This window comes from Meles meles, chromosome 10 (assembly GCF_922984935.1).
Source record: "Meles meles chromosome 10, mMelMel3.1 paternal haplotype, whole genome shotgun sequence".
Taxonomy (NCBI): domain Eukaryota; kingdom Metazoa; phylum Chordata; class Mammalia; order Carnivora; family Mustelidae; genus Meles; species Meles meles.
In genome coordinates, this window is record NC_060075.1 from 79246465 (window position 1) to 79264430 (window position 17966).

Sequence of the window (17966 nt, forward strand, 5' to 3'; positions counted from 1 at the left end):
TGAGATAAGGCCAAAGAAGAATAGAGAAAGGAATGTTTAGACTAGTAAATAATATTACAAAATGATGGAAATATATAGTGCTATTATTCAGCAAAACATTAATGATTAGCCCTTACTGTGTTTTCATAATATATATCATTTCATTAATTAATTTTTTCATTAAAGCTTTCATTTTGGTTCAGTTCACATTTACTGAGCCCGGCTGTATTCCAGGCAACATAGTAGTTGTCATCTGTTGCCCCCAGAAGCAAACAACCATTACTGTACCTTCACATTATTGAAAATAAGACTTTGTCTATTATAATTGTATATTCTTTAAAAGCTAGAAATAGGTGTATTTTCTTCATAAACCCAGCGATGCGAGGTGAGAGTTTGGAATAAAGGTCATTAGCAAGAATCGTTTCTGTGCACGGAAGGAGAAATCCAGTAGGAGATCAATGGGAGTTCAAGAAACACATCACTCTTCCAATAGGCCTGATCAGGAGAGGGAGGGGGAGCAAAAAAGTGGAGCCACCCTATTAGAAGCTATCCTAAACCCTTATCATAATAAGGTATTTTTCTCTCTTCCAATTTTTATTTAAATTCTAGTTAGTAATCATACAGTGCAATATTGGTTCCAGGAGCAGAATTCAGTGGTTCATCACTGACGTGCAAAAGCCAGTATTCATTACAACAAGAGCCCTCCTTAATACCCATCACACATCGAGCTCCATAAAAAGGCAATTTAAACCTATTAGATGGCCCCTATAAAACATCTGAGCTCCTCTTTTATTTCCCTTTGCCTGTCTTGTCCTCCAGGTGCTGTCATATCATAGGACACTAACAAATAGGATCCTTTGAATCCTGGTTCTGCCACTGACGAACCTCATAACCCTTGGGAACATTGATCACTACCTACGACCTTCCATTTATTCAACTGTAAAATGTGAAGAATACCAAACTTGCAAGATAAAATTCTAAGTTTACATAAGTGAGAATTTGAGAAAGTGCTCATTAACATGGCATCTGGCATATGGTCGGACAACTAATTCCAGTGATATCAATGGAACTCCATTCCACTATGCCATCATGGCAGCAAGAGACGGGCAGTTGTGAAATTTGCTGCTCAAGTACATGGCTCATGCAGAATTCAGTAGAAACCATCAACATTTACACAACGATAAACATATGCAGCCTACAGGTCTCGTAAAAGGACGTTAAAGAGTGTGATTTAAATCCAGACTATATACAATCATCCTCACATGCAACACTATTGACAGTTTGGTTTTCTTACCCAAGACATCGTAAGGCTGTGTTTAGAAAACTTATGTCTCCACAAATCTTTTACAATTTAAGTATTTGATAAGCCCCCATAAACTTAGATTTACACCTGTTTGTTATTTTGCAACTAACCTTTTTTAATGTGTGTGTTTTTTTTAAGATGCACCACTGTGCTTTCAATCCTCTTTACACATGATCTTGTTCAATCTTTCTCATGACCATGTAAAGTTGCTATTTGAATTATTCCCCAACTTTCTCCCCAACACACAATTACGCATTTTACAGAGGGGAACTTAAGGTTAGAAAAGTTATCGGGCTTCTGCCAGAAATTTCCCAAGTAATGGAAACAAGAAGATGCTCCATACTGTTTTATACCTTAGAGACAGGGGTGTGAGCAGAAACAAAGCCACACTCTCCACATGAGACAGTGTTACTCTGTACTTTAGGGGTACTTCTTTTATATATATATATATATATGTGTGTGTGTATATATATATGTGTGTATATATATATGTGTATATATATGTATATATATATATATGTATATATATATATTTTTTTTTTAAGATTTTATTTATCTGACAGAGAGAAATCACAACTAGGCAGAGAGGCAGGCAGAGAGAGAGGAGGAAGCAGGCTCCCCGCGGAGCAGAGAGCCCAATGTGGGGCTTGATCCCAGGACCCTGGGATCATGACCTGAGCCGAAGGCAGAGGCTTTAACCCACGGAGACACCCAGGCACTCTAGGGGTACTTCTGAAAGATATGCATTCCCACGTCCATTCTTTGTTTCCCCTGCATTAAAAAAGGAACTACTGAATATGGCCAAAGTGTTAGAGTTAGAATGCACCGTAAAGATAGGTAGTATAATAGTTATCGAGTTGGGATACTTTGTCTTTTAAATTCCAGGACACTTGAAGTGGCATCTTTTTCAAAGAAAGAAAATAAAATTCTTCTTTTATTTTCACTTTTACATTTGCCTTACAACTGGTGGAAAATTAAAGTATTTTCTGAGGAAGGCATGTGATTTAAAATTGCTGTTTAATTTTCAGGAGAACACAGTCAAGTACATGAATATTTAAGAATCCTATGTGGTTTCAGGTTCCCCATTTGTTCCAGAGTAAGTCCCATGAAATTAAGTAAAACTTGACCCTGGATCAAATATTTCATAAAGAGAGTAAATATTTTAATGCCATTTGATCCAACACTTGCTATACAGTCAATTGATTTTATTTTTATTTCACAGGAAACCTTCAGGGAAAAAAATGAAATGGTAGAAGAAGCAATTGTTTCTGTTTTAATTCAGCCTTTTATAATTTTCTTAAGAATAGATATTCTTGTTTGCCAAATAAAAAGGAAATATAGTCAACAGTAAAGATATGTTAGTATTAGTTTCACAGAAAGAAATGAAGCCTTACCTTCGCCAATTTTTTTTTTTTTTTAACACTTGAAAATGTTCGTTTTAGTACCAGGATGAAATCAAATAGAACACATTACAGGTGTTGGGGTTTTCATTGCTGCCAATTCAATTCCTGTCTCAGAAAACTCTTGTTAATAGGTGTGATTCTGTGACATATTGGTTTCTCTCCCCCTCTTTACTGGTTTCAACTTTATTTATGCAGAAGAGTAATAAAACTAGTCAAGTATGTTGGATAAAAAATATTTCCATAGCACATTTGAAAAACATAAAACCAAAACTTGATTCAAGCAAATGTCAATAAGTAAAAGTTTTTAATAGAATCTCCCCAATCACCAGGGACATCCTTATCAAAAATATGTGTAAGTCCAAAGTCAGCCCATTTAGTTGATGGAGAAAGCCTAAGAATGAGTGTAGGAAAACATTACTATCACCAATAGCTCCTCAGAGAGATGACACACAGAGATCGGACTTTTGTCAAATTCTGTTGGTGGAATCTCAAATGCAAATGGGAGTGGCACAATACAAAACTGCATTTTTGAAAAGTAGCTATACCAAGCCCAGGGGTCCCAAGTGTTGAGTAGAATATACTGGGGGGGGGGGGGGGGAGAAGATCTCATTACAGGGAATCATGGAATACCTATTTTTAAAAAGGGACATTGACTTGTTCCAAAAGTATATACAAATGGGCAGAGGAACCCAAGAGAGAAAGAGGCACATAAACCATGCATATTCCTCAATCCCCAGGGACACCTGCAGTCTGACAAGGTATTTAGAAATGAACATTGCCCAGGGCTACTACCCTGTGGTTCTGCTTTAAGTTTTGATGAAAGTGATACAAATTCTTTTCATCTTGTCAATGTGTCCACAGCTTGTTACATTGGCCTTATTTTCTATCTGTCTTGGAAAGTTGAAATAAGGAAGCATTGTGAATTTTATTGCAGCTACAACAGAAACTGACAAGGTCTTTCTTCTTTCTAGGTTTAAAATTGAGAAAATGTAATGAAACTAGCCTTTGGGGGATGAGATATTTAGCAAACAACCAGCAAAAGTTCACAGAAGAGGTGTTCCTTGTTCACAAGTTTTATAGTCTCTTCACATCTGTTGTGGATTTCGTCCACAACTTCTGATTAGAATTCCTCGTTTCCTGAAGCCAAGAGATTCAAAGGAAAAACTGTGAGACTAAACGAAAAAACTGTTTCATTTTTGAAAACTGATATATACTGTATTGGGGTCCTTTAGAAAAGTCACAGAAGGGACAAGTCTTGAATTGAGAGTGTATCTGATATATTAGCACTTTCCTCCAAAAAGACAGGGTATCTTAAAGGAAATTTTCCATCTCGAAGCAAGCAAGCTTACAAACTGGTTATCAGTTCCTTGCTATTTTCTTCGAATGGCTCTTATTATTTGATGCATTTATTTTTTTCTGGCTTCCATAATTCCCTATCTCACCTCTATTCATCTTCTGCTTAGCTGAATACACATCAGAATACTGCTTAATTTCTTGAGAAAGCTGTTCTGTCTGTGAAAAGCACATGCACAGAGTTCAGTTTTTGGGGTGTTGTTTTTTTTTTTTTTTTTTAGTTTTGAAGTCCCTCTCTCCAGTAAATACAGAGAAACAGAATAGGATTAAAAATCAAAGTGTGTAGGGTGCCCAGGTGGCTCAGTGGGTTAAAGCCTCTGCCTTCAGCTCAGGTCATGATCCCAGGGTCCTGGGATTGAGCCCTGTGTCCAGCTCTCTGCTCCGCGGGGGAGCCTGCTTTCTTCTCTCTCTCTGTCGAATAAATAAACAAAATCTTAAAAAAAAAAAAAATCAAAGTGTGTGTGTGTTGTGTGTTAAAGCCACAGGTGGATATCTCTTGATTTCCTAAGTAAGTATTGGTTTGATCTAGCTTCCATTCAGATACAGCCCCTGATTCTGGCCCTGGCATCCCGTCTCATGAATCCCACGCTCTTCCACATTACTCAGACAACGCCTTAAGGAACGCTCAGTTCCTAAATTGCTCAACCAGGTACAATTTTTACTCTATCCTTGAACACTTTTTTTTTTAATAGATTTTATTTTTTAGAGCCATTTTAGGTTCACAGCAAAATCCAGTTGCAAGTACGGAGATTCCCATGTTAGGTGGAATAGATAGGAGTCGTGGAAAGAACACCCCAAGGCAGAGTCCCAAGTCCTTGAAGGGGAGCGATAGAAACAGGAGCTGAAGGCAAGGACACTGGTAAATGTACATATCGAAAGTGGAACACAATATCCTGACTGAGTGGCTTCCAAGCCCTTGGGGCGGACATGCTTCCACCTCTTCCCCAAGGGAAACCCTAGACTCCTTTTTATATATTTGCATTGAGGTAACACCCCCACCCCTCAACAGAGAAAGGCAGCTGTGAAGATTTCATTACAAACCTTGTGTAGGGTCAGAAAGTCTCCCTCCCATCCTGTTGGGGGAGTTTCCCAAATGACTAGAAGCAGCCTTGATTAGAGACCGCTCCATTGTACCTCACAGCTCCTCCTGGGCCAGAAAGACCCAAAATCATCCAAAGAACAACCTGGGGACTGATTCCACCTTGGAGAACCTACCTGCTCTTCCACCTTGAGAGTTGCTTTTGGTTTAATAAACACCTTTGTGCTTGCTACTTTCCTTCTGGCTGTCTTTATTCAAGCACAGATCCCCACATAAATCTTGTGGAGAATCCAAGGGCCAGGACCTCCATTCACAAAATGCAGACTCACCCACACTGTCCCCTCATAAGCATAGCCTTCCCATCATCAATATCCCCTATTAGAGTGGCATTTTTGTTATAATCAATAACCTGTGTTACCTCATTTTCACCCAGAGTCCATAGTCTTGAACTTTCTATTTTTTCTATATTTTTCTAATATAATATATTTTTTCTCTAATTTCTATGTTTTTCTCAGGTAAGGGACCCTCAGTGATTATAAAAGCTTCTCTTACCTTCAAATATGTTACTCTTGCATACTTGTGCTTGTCCTGAATAATGCTCCAGAATCCCACAATTCATTATTTCAAACCTGATCTTTCTCTTGCCTTTCATATTACTCTTATTCCACTTTTTTAAAAAGTGTGTTTCATAGAGTACTAATATCACCTGAGATCTTAATAGGTGATTTGCCAGAACAGGTGGACAGAGAAGATATTGCTAATAATATTTTCTTCTAAAATAATCTAATAATCCAAAATAATCTAATAAATACAGTGTGAACAAAAAATTAGTATTTTACAATGCTCCTCACTTAAGAAATGGTGAGGCAATATAAGAAAAGGACCAAAAGCCATTTGAGTTACCACACTGAGATGTATGAACCATTGACTTTGGATCTGCACAATGATCCAAAGACAGGGTTTTTCAGTGAAGTTTATGTTGAGGTATGTCATCTATTAGATGATCACTGTTCTATTTTAGGAAATATTTGGGTTGCTATGCAATGTTTACTTTAGTTTATATATTACACAAATTCCTGTCCATTGGATCAAATTAAAGAAGGAAGAAAAGGAAAGACTTAGAATCAGCTCTTCTATTTGAGTTGAGCTTCTTACTACCTTTGGGAACTTAACCAAGCCACCTAACCATTTTCTAGACCTGTGATCACAGGCATCAAAGTGCTACAAGATGACCACTGTAAAATGGAGATAAAAATACTAACACCTATAGGTTTGTTATGACCTAATATAAGTAAAGCATTTAGTATTCTTCTTGATTCATAGTAAGCACATTATACAATAGCTATAATTGTAACTTTGAGCAGAATAGCATTGGTGGGCCAAAGAATTGTAATTACTCAAGTGATACTGTCATTTTCTAAAAAAATAAAAATAGGGAATCTATTTGGAATTCAAAGAATTTCTAGAATCCTATTTGGTATCACAATCTCCTAATTCTAAGCCAATTCCTGGAACACTAGAAGTATTCAATAAATATTTGTGAAATACTATTAAATAAAATTCTTAACTCTCTAATGGAGAACACTGGTGAAAGACAGACTGTTTAAGATTCCTCTCTACATCTATCCCCCCAACACTAATATAGTAGTTGGCTCTATAGAGCTGATTTTTTTTAAATTGCTATTAGAATGAGTGAATAGGTTAATGGAAAACATTTTATAATATACGTAATACATAGTTTTGCTTCCTTCAGAGATTTTTTTTAACTTACACTAATTCCTGCTAACACAAAAGGATTTAAGTTCTATCAATGTATAGTCTGTAAAAAGCTATAATATAAACAGGAAAAATCAGTCTATTTTGCAATCATAACTTTACATAATATTATTTTATGGAGATGGGGTCTCATGTGTAATTTATCCAAAATTACTCTTTTAATAAGGTATTTCAGTGTTATAGGAATTATTACTTCAGCTGGACTTATAATTTTGAAACAGTTGATATTTTAAATAATATCACATAATGTGGGGCACCTGGGTGGTTCAGTGAGTTAAGTGTCTACCTTCAGCTCAGGTCATGGTCCCAGGGTCCTGGAATTGAGTCTTAAATCAGGCTCCTTGCTCAGCTGGGAGCCTGCTTCTTCCTCTGCTTGCCCCTCCGCCTGCTTGTGTGTGCTCTCTCTGACAAAATCTTAATTTTATTTTAATCTATCACATATTGTGTATAATTATTCTATTTCATAGTTTCATCATGTTCCGGAGCAGTTTTCAACTTTACAAGCAGAGTAGCTACTGTTTTCTGTAACGACATAGTCTCTCCACTTGGCCCTTGTAAGTCCTTTAGTTTTCCCCATCCTGTGTTGCACCCAGTGTCTAAATGCTTCTGTCCGGCCCGTGTTAAGAAGAGCTTTAGGGAAGCTGAGAGGACACAAAGGTGGACTGACTGTGTTGCTGCCAACAGTTGACCAGGATAGGAATGTTGTTAATCTGTCAGATAATAGAGATAATGACACTAATAATATCTCAACAGTCTTGAAGTGGAACAAGAGGAACAAGTGATAAGGGCCTATAATCTAAAATCCTGATACAAATAACACTACAATAATAAAGCATGGATGTGGGTGCTCTTCATTGATCTTAGAGAAAAATAAAATAGTCACAGTTTTACACACATGTTAGTGAATATAGCGAAGGAGGAAGTACCTAAACCACTAGGTTAAAGATTCCCAAGAATGACCAACTAAGAAGACTGGCAAATTTCTTCCCCTCCCCACAAAAAAAATCAGCCAAAGAACTGAACAAAATCAAACATTCCCATGCTCTGGTTATCAAACAAAAGTATATAACCAGCAGAGGGGAATTTATGCTATGAGAAATTTATGCTAAAATGTAGGTAAGAACGGTGGGTTTCATGGCTTTCTTGCTGGAGCTGCTCCCATCACCACCCCCAGCCCAGGCAGCAGAGAGGCTCTGATAGGGTAAGGCAGAGCAGGAGAACCAGCTGCTTAGCTTCTGCAGCCAAAGCAAACCCATTCAAATTCTAACAGTAAGCAATGACCCCGTTTAATATTATTGGTAGAAGTGACCATATTGTGCTTATGACTGAAGCCATCATTCTTGCTTGAGTCTGCATGCATGCAAAGCAAAGAACTATAAGCACTCAAACTAGCCACACATTCTTGGTCAAATAAGACTGTATACGTATGCAGAGGAAATATAAGAAACCAGTGGAGAAGCCTGGGCACTCCCAATCCGAATGCACTCCCCTACTCACACACAGACCATTCAGCAGAAAAAGATGTACTGGTTCTGCACGCTTCAGCATAACCTATTTTTAACATAGGCTTATGACTCAGTTATGCAGACACAGGAGCAAATCCTAGAAGACCAGATTTTAAAGGTAAAAAATAAAAAATAAAGCATCAAGTGGCTATACACCATAGGGTGACAGATTTAGCCAAAACAAATAATTAAATAAAGAAATGAACAAAGAAACAATGTTTAGGGGTGAAAAATCTGATACAGAGTTGTTTCAATGCATTATCTATAAAAATTCAGTTTTCAGGGGCGCCTGGGTGGCTCAGTGGGTTAAGCCTCTGCCTTCGGCTCAGGTCATGGTCCCAGGGTCCTGGGATCGAGTCCCTCATCGGGCTCTCTGCTCAGCAGGGATCCTTCTTCCTCCTCCCTCTCTCTCTCTGCCTGCCTCTCTGCCCATTTGTGATCTCTGTCAAATAAATAAATAAAATCTTAAAAAAAAAATTCAGTTTTCAACAACAAAAAAACCTGTGAGACTTGTAAAGAAATAGAAATGTGTCAACCATATTCTGGAAAAAAAAAAAAAAAACAAGTACAGAAGTTGTCCCTTAGTGTCACCAGATGCTGAACTTAGCAGACAGAAATTTCAAGCAGCTACTGTAAATGTTCAATACAATTTAAAAAAATGTTTAAAAAACAATAAATTGGCAAATAAAGGCAAATGCATAGAGATACAGTAAATTTGAGGATGCCTGGAGCTGGGTGTGGGAGCAAGGATTAAATATATAGTCAGGAGCAGAACACTGAACTTTTTGAGGGTAGTGGAAGGTTCCAGAACTGGACTGTTATGAGCTTTCAAAGCTCAATAAATTTATTAAACATCACCGAGTTTTAGATTTTAATAGGTGAATTTTGTGGTATATGGACTTTACCTCAGTAAAACTATTAAATATAAATATATATATATATATATATATATCTGTTCACTTGGATATTTCTTAATCCCTTAATTTTCTGTATTTTTTTTGTTTTATTTTTAGTTAATCTGTGTTTCACCCATTTTAACTGATTATAAATACTGAATTCAGCTTATAATTCAAATACTTGAGTTGTAATACTTTTTGACATTATTCCTTTACACAGTTCTTTGTCATTGTTTTAATACAGGCTAATTACTTTAATGGTATAAGGAATACTAACTTTTTAACATCTTTATCCTCAGGTAATAGTAAAGTAGCCAGAATCTTTTTACTTTAATGTTCTTGATTTCTCATCTAGAAATTTGGGAACTAATCTCTTATTCCTGTCTCCTGATTCATCCTCCTTAATTCCATTCATAGGCCAGAGTAATTGTTATGATCACAAAGACAGCTACATTACAAACTTTTTCACAGTTTGTTACTCATTCCCCCTTGGCTATTCCAAGTTTCTTCCCCTTCCTCCCCCCTCTCCATTTATGCATGGTCTTCTTCTGCCCAGTTAACTTTTACTCCAGAACATTTTCAGTTGCCTCGAGATTTTGCAACATCCTATTAGAAAAATTTCTTTGTGTTCCTTCACTGTCTTGTCAGTAAACTCTGAATGAATGAATTATAAAATGTCACATTTACAGCAATTATTGTTTATACATGTTTTCCTAATCTAGACTGGGAGCTCACGAAGAGGAAGAACTCAGGCACGTTTAGTTTCCAGCCATCTAGTAGGCATTCTGAAACACTTTTAAATTCATCAACGAATAAATTGCTGGGGGAACTCAAGGTTTCTTGGGTCAAAATATTATTTTCTATTATCAATTTATGAAGGAAGAAATAATTTTTTTTTCTTCTAGAGCAAAGAAAAATTTGGTTGGGTTGTAATAGGCAGAATAATGGCTTCCTTAAGATGTCCTTATCTTAAACCCTGGCAACTGTGAATATATTCTCTTAAATGGCATGGAAGCTACTCAGTTGTAGATAGAATTAAGGTTGATAATAAATAGACTTGTTTTGTTTTTTTTTTTTAGATTTGATTTATTTATTTGACAGACTGAGATCACAAGTAGGCAGAGAGGCAGGCAGAGAGAGAGGGGGGAAGCAGGCTCCCTGCTGAGCAGAGAACCCAATGTGGGACTCGATCCCAGGACCCCAGGATCATGACCCGAGCTGAACGCAGAGGCTTTAACCCACTGAGCCACCGAGGTGCCCTGATAATAAATTGACTTTTTAGGAAGAGACTACCCTTCATTATTCAGATAGGCCCAGTGTCTTCAAATGGGAGGAAAGAGACAGAAGAGGCAGAAGCAGAGAAATGGTATCGTGGGGAAAGCTCCACTGGCCAGTGAGGCCTTGACGATGGAGGAAGGGGTCACAGACTAAGGGAAAACAAGTTGCATGTAGAAGCTGGAAAGGTCAAGGAGATAGATTTTCTCCCAGAGTCTCTAGAAAAAGACACAGCCCTGCTGACAGCTTGGTTTTAGTCCAGTGAGACTTAATCAAGACTTCTGACTTCAGGGTTGGTTTTTTTTTTTTTTTTATTTATTTTATTTTCTTTTAGAGAGAGGGAGACAGAAGGCACAAGTAGGGGGAAAGGCAGAGGGAGAAGCAGGCTTCCCACTGAGCTGGGAGTCCGATGCAGGACTCGATCCCAAGACTTTGGGATCATGACCTGAGCTGAGGCAGATGCTTAACCATCTGAGCCACCCAGGCGCCCCTTCAGGGTTGTTTTAAACCACTAAACCTGTGGTTATCTATTACAGGAGCTTCAGAAAAGTAATATGTGAATTTTCTGTTTCCTACAGTTAAAACAGCCCTGTTATAAACCAGCATCCTCCCCAAAAATTTGTTGTTCAAGTCCTAAATCTCATTACTTCAGAATGTGACCCTATTTGGAAATACTACTGTTGCAGATGTAATTAGTCAAGATGAGGTCACACAGGATGAGGGTGGGCCCTTACTTCAGCATGACCACAGTCCTTTTAAGAAGAGGAAAGATCACATTGGAAGAAAAGAAGGGGAAAAAACATCAAAAGCAGAGAAGGCCACCATTTAACAATACAGGCAGAGACTGGAAAGATGCATGTACAAGTCAAGGTATTGGTACACACAGAAACTAGAAGAGACATGGAATAATTTTCCTCTACAGGGTCCAAAAAGAATACAGCCCAGATCACATCTTAATCTCAGACTTGTAGCCTCCAGAATTTTGAGGTCTTTCTTATGTAATTTTTTAAAAGCACCCAGTTTATGGTTTCTTACAGCAACACAAAGGGCATATAATACAAGCCCCCTCAGGCATGAATTCTAATTGCAGAGTGTTGCTGCATATTAAAACTTCTCTTTAAAAATCTATCATGAGGCACCTGGCCAGGTCAAGCAATGGAGCATGCTACTCTTGATCCGAAGGTGGTGAGTTTGAGCCCCATGTTATGTATAGAGATACTTAAAAATAAAATCTTAAAAAAAAAAAAAAAAAAAAATCTTATCACTTTTGAAAATCCATTTTTATGTTTCTTCAGATTGTTTGAGCAATTGTGTTATTTAGCACAGCACTGAAGTGACACCTGAAATGTTTAATTTGTAGCAAATCAGAGACTGAACAATCGGGCTCCAATAGTGGACTCTACTCATATCTCAATGAGCTGTCTGCTGTATGCCCTACAAGGAAGGTCAGAAAGAACCCAATGAAAGGAGACCAGTCAAACATTCTGTTTTAACACTCATAAGTCTTATTTTAATTAAAAAACAAAACCTTAAGTTTTGTATTGGAGAAAAAGTAGAGGCATTGATACATTTCATCCCAGCTGGAATATCGTTTGACAGTTTAACCTCAAGATAAACTTTTTCGGCAAGGGAAGCAAGGGCAAAAATGAACTCTTGGGACTTCATCAAGATCAAAAGCTTTTGCACAGCAAAGGAAACAGTCAACAAAACCAAAAGACAACTGACAGAATGGGAGAAGATATTTGCAAACGACATATCAGATAAAGGGCTAGTATCCAAAATCTATAAAGAATTTATCAAACTCAACACCTAAAGAACAAAGAATCCAATTAAGAAATGGGCAGAGGATATGCACAGACATTTCTGTGCAACAGACACATGAAAACGTGCTCCACATCACTCGGCATCAGGGAAATACAAATCAAAACCACAATGAGATACCACCTCATGCCAGTCAGAATGGCTAAAATTAACAAGTCAGGAAATGACAGATGTTGGTGAGGATGTGGAGAAAGGGGGACCCTCCTACACTGTTATGAGAATGCAAGCTGGTATAGCCACTCTGGAAAACAGCATGGAGGTTCCTCAAAAAGTTGAAAATAGAGCTACCCCACCACCCAGCAATCGCACTACTGGGTATTTACCCCAAAGATACAAACGTAGTGATCCAAAGGGGCACGTGCACCTGAATGTTTATAGCAGCAATGTCCACAATAACCAAACTATGGAAAGAACCTAGATGTCCATCAATGGATGAATGGATAAAGAAGATGTGGTGTGTGTATGGATGTGTGTGTGTGTGTGTGTGTGTGTGTGTGTGTGTGTGTATAATGGAATACTATGCAGCCATCAAAAGAAATGAATCTTGCCATTTGCAATGACCTGGATGGAACTAGAAGGTATTATGCGGACCAAAATAAGTCAATCAGAGAAACACAATTATCATATGATCTCCCTGATATGAGGAATTTGAGAGGCAATGTGGGGGGTTTGGGAGGTAGGAAAGGAAAAAAAAGAAAACAAGATGGGATCGGGAGGGAGACAAACCATAAGAGACACTTAACCTCACAAAACAAACTGAGGGTTGCCAGGAGGAGGGGGGTAAGTAGAGGGTGGTTGGGTTAGGGACATTGTGGAGGGTATGTGCTATGGTGAGTGCTGTGAAGTGTGTAAACCTGGCGATTCACAGACCTTTACGCCTGGGGCTAATACATTATATGTTAATAAAAAATTAAAAATTAAAAATAAAGCTTTTTCTTCAAGTTCTAAATTCCTCTGAACTTTGGACAAAAATATATTGGTTTTATAAATATTTCTGAATATAGAAGTTTAAATTGATTAAATAATATCAGCAATAAGATGGTCCCCTAAACCACTATATCCTCACTGTTCACTGATGCATTTAAATAACATTTTGTACTTTTTGCTTAGTGAAAAAAAAAAAAATTAGTTGCTTTGTTAAGTCTTCTATATTTAATTCTTGTTTCTATGTAAGAGGCATCATGAAAGCAGTGATTCCTACAATCTTGGTTAATCTCATTATCACTTACCCACGTGCCATATACCTAGGTACCCATACACCAATAATAGCAATTCTTTATAAAATAATTCACTTTTCATAGGAGTATCAGTTTTGAAAATAATGTCTTAAAAATACAACTATTTATCAAATGATAGAAATAAATCTATTTCTGCTCTACCTTAGTATATAAAATCGAAATTAGAGGAAAATAAAGTATTATAAACACACAAAACAAAGTTAGGGAAGCGATTTTGCTCTTCTTAGTTTTTTTAAGTAGTGTAAACTCCCACTGGAAATACACCTTTTAAGTAATTTTTGGCCAAAAGCTTTTCCTAACAATTTGAATTTATTGTTGAGAAAGACTGATGGATCTTATTAGGTAAAAGCCCTAGCCAATTGAATGAAATGCTACTGAGTGCCTTGGTAAACCAGCCCTAAATACATACATTAATCAAGCTCTGTTTATTTTAACCTCTCTACTTTATTTGTTGAAACATTATATATATTTGATGTACATTTGCCAAGGCTGAAAGTATAAGTACCACACCACACCAGTACTCAATTAACATTCGGCAGAGGATGTGGCGCTTGCAAATAATGGGATTAAGATAGCTTTTAAACACATCCAAACATGGTATCTTGAAATTCTCCTTAAAAATCAGTATTTTCAGGGCGCCTGGGTGGCTCAGTGGGTTAAAGCCTCTGCCTTTGGCTCGGGTCATGATCCCAGGGTCCTGGGATCAAGCCCCACATCGGGCTCTCTGCTCCGCAGGGAGCCTGCTTCCTCCTCTCTCTCTGCCTGCCTCTCTGCCTGCTTGTGATTTCTCTCTGTCAAATGAATAAAAAAAAAAAAAAAAAAAAAAAAAAAAAAAAAAAAAATCAGTATTTTTTTTTTTGCTGATAAATTCTTAAAATCAGATTCTTCACTGAAATTTATGAAACAATTCGATGAAAACCTGCAGCAAATTTTGTACATTACCTAACTTAAATTCATTTGTAAATTATTTTTCCCTCCATAAAAAAATGGTAGTTTCTATACCATATAAGCTGCTAGGTCTGAACTAACCAAGTACCACAGACTGGGTAGATTAAACAAGAATTTATTTTCTCACAGTCTTGGAGGCTTGAAGACTGAGATTAAGGTATCAATAAAGTCAGTTCCTTCTGGGAGCATAAAGGAGGGATCTGTTCCAGGCCTCTCTGCTTGCTTATAGATTAGTCATCTTTCCCCCCATCTTCACACCATCTTCCCTCTGTACATGTCTGTGCCAAATTTCTTCTTCTTATAAGAATAGTGAAATTGGATTGGCCCAACCTAATGATCTCATTTTAACTTAATCACCTCTGCAAAAAGCCTATCTCCAAATATGTTACATTCTGAGGCACTGAGAGTTAGGATTTCAATTTTTTGAGGGGGGGGGCATAATTCAGCCCATAACACATATATCATTCACAAGGTAGTATTTACAAGGTCTTAGGTAGCTATAAAGCCTTTGAACTTCAAAAAAGCAATAGATAATCTCTTTATGCTTGATATACAGTGGCAGCTTTATTAATTTTGAACATCTAGCTATTTTTTTTTCTATCCAAACTAAGCTCACGGTTAAGGAATAATTAAAACTACCTACTGCATTTTCAAAACCCCAAGAATTTAGGTAAATAGTTATGTTAATGAAATCTACAGTAAGAATGATAAGTGTTCAATATTTCATAGTCATTGCATGTGAGGTTTTCAGCCTTGGAGATGAGCAAATAAAATGGAAAAGAACCATAAAGTTTGGTTTTAAAGATTTTTTATTTATTTATTTGACAGAGATCACAAGTAGGCAGAGAGGCAGGCAGAGAGAAAGGAAGGGAAGCAGGCTCCCCGCTGAGCAGAGAGCCCAATGAGGGGCTCGATTCCAGGACCCTGAGATCATGACCTGAGCTGAAGGCAGAGGCTTTAACCCACTGAGCCTCCCAGGTGCCCCTAAAGTTTGGTTTTAAAAGCAAAAATGAACAGCAATGAAACAGCCAACATTAGCCAAGGCAACTATAGATCCAAAACTTAAACTGTCAGGTTAGAGTTGACTTTGGAACGTGACCAATCTCCAACTTCATTCCTTTACACTAACGTATCAGTCATACCCAAGTGGAAGATGGCAGGACCTTACACTTCAGGCCATGTTACCTCCACCGTGCTCCGTTTTCTAGGCACAGGGTAGTTCTGAACTCTTAGAAGTAGCTTTTAACCTTAGCTTTTTAATGCTTAGAATTCTATTAATAATTACAACTGGTAAGAAAAAAAATATTCCTGTGAAATAGACCATATTAACTTTGTAACTTTGCCTGAGATGAATGACTTCATAGTATGTCCTTGCCTGACAGAAAATGTAATTCATGTTAACGTAAGGAACATGTAGATTCTGAGCCTCTGTAAGCAACCAGGGGGAAGGAACCCAGATGGGGGAGGGACGGGGGGGATCTGAAAAAGGGGTTAAAATAATAAAAACAACATCAAAATCTAAAAGGAGGTCTTTTTAATTACTTCAAAATCTAATACAGATACTAAATAAATCTTTTAATGTGCACATTTCTATAAATTTATGTATTTTTATCACTACAAAGTAAGCCAAAGAAAATTTAATTAATTTAATCCAGTAACAAGGGACCATGCACCAAGGATAAAAATGAGAGGATCACTTTTGTCATATGTGCTAAGTCCAGAACACTCGGGAGTTAGTGAGAGGAGGAAAAGAGTTTTCGCTTCTTTTAAGAGATAGTCCATGCTCAAAATTAAAACTCAGTCAGCCTCACTGAATAATGTTTTGCATTTTAATCCCACCCGTGCTCCTTATTCTCTGACTTCCCTTAAAATGTTTTTAAACGAGATCTCTGCAGTTAACCTGATGTCTATTTTCATGTTTGGGGCCATGTTAGGAAAGAACATCCAGCAGAACACATCTATTCCTTCTATTACTTACAATCCTTACACTAAAGAAATTCCAAGGTCATTTAATTACCCTCTACATTTCTTTGAGAGTTTAAATGTGAAAGCGAGATGGAAAGATAGACAGCTGAGGAAGGGGAATCGTAAAAGCAGCCCCCAGCTCAACACAATCAACCTAATCTTGAACACAAATGTACACAGCTGTGCGGTCTTCAGGCACCAGAGAACCTGTCTATGTGTAACACAAGATTAAGGAAAAACATCCTTGTTCTCTAGAAGAAACTTCTCCATTTCTTCTTTTGCTTTCTTACTTAAGAATGTTAGATGACAAGACACTTCCTTTCTTTGAAAGATCCCTCAGTCTTGAAAACCCAGGTGAAAAAAGGAAAAATAAAAGAATTTCTAGGTCTCATTCCAGCTGTTACTTTATGCTCCATTATTCCTGTGTAATACAATAATTTAGAATAATAATTGGACAATAAGAGTATTGGTAAGCTTCTAGAAACTTCAAACAATTTCTGGAATACCTCTATTAGTAATATATCTGTATAGAAATAACCTTAAGAAGATCTATCATCACTTCTATTTGACAATGCTTCCCATGTAATTTATCATACCAAATAAACCAAGGTAGTTTAAAAGTAGTTTAACATCTTTCATTAGGTGAGGCACAAATCCTTTGAAATTTTCCAGGAACACTCTAGGAAATCTCACTTACCTTGAGGTCAGCAAGACTCCACCTAGAATTTGATTTGGGGCAAGTTGTGACTTCAAAAGGTTTGAACATTTAACTAAATAGTATCACAGACCGTTATGAAATAATACTTAACCAAAGTGACAAGAGAAGATTTTTAAGGCAAATGCAGAAGTGTACACGTTTGTGAACAAAAATTAGCTCTTTTAATATGGAGAAGACTGGGTTTTCTTAAGTAAATACAGACCTGATAAACCCAACGTGAAGTACAATAAATTAACTGGTAAAACATAAAATCCTTGCAGATTTTTTTTTAAAGATACAGAAAAGCCTTTATAAAGAGCAGACAAACAATTGAAGAAAACTGTTCTGTATACAGAAAATCAAAACTAATTCTGCACCAGTGTACTTTGATGTTACAACTCATTTTTTTAATTTAAATAAATCTGTTCCAATCATAGCATGCTTGACCACACATGAAACTCCTTTCAAGATTCCTTTTTTATAAATATTCTACAACTTTTTTTTAAATCCCTTTCAACTTTTGTCTCATTTTCCCCCTTCTCTCATTTTGGAACAATCATTTTAGGAATTACTGGATCCCATGGTATTTCTATTTTTAATTTTTTGAGAAAACTCCATACTGTTTTCCATAGTGGCTGCACCAATTTACATTCCCACCAGCAGTGCAAGAGAGTCCCCTTTTCTCCACATCCTCACCAACACCGATTATTTTTGCCTTTTCGATAACACACACTCACTCGTTAGCGTGTGGAAGGATTTCTATTGTGA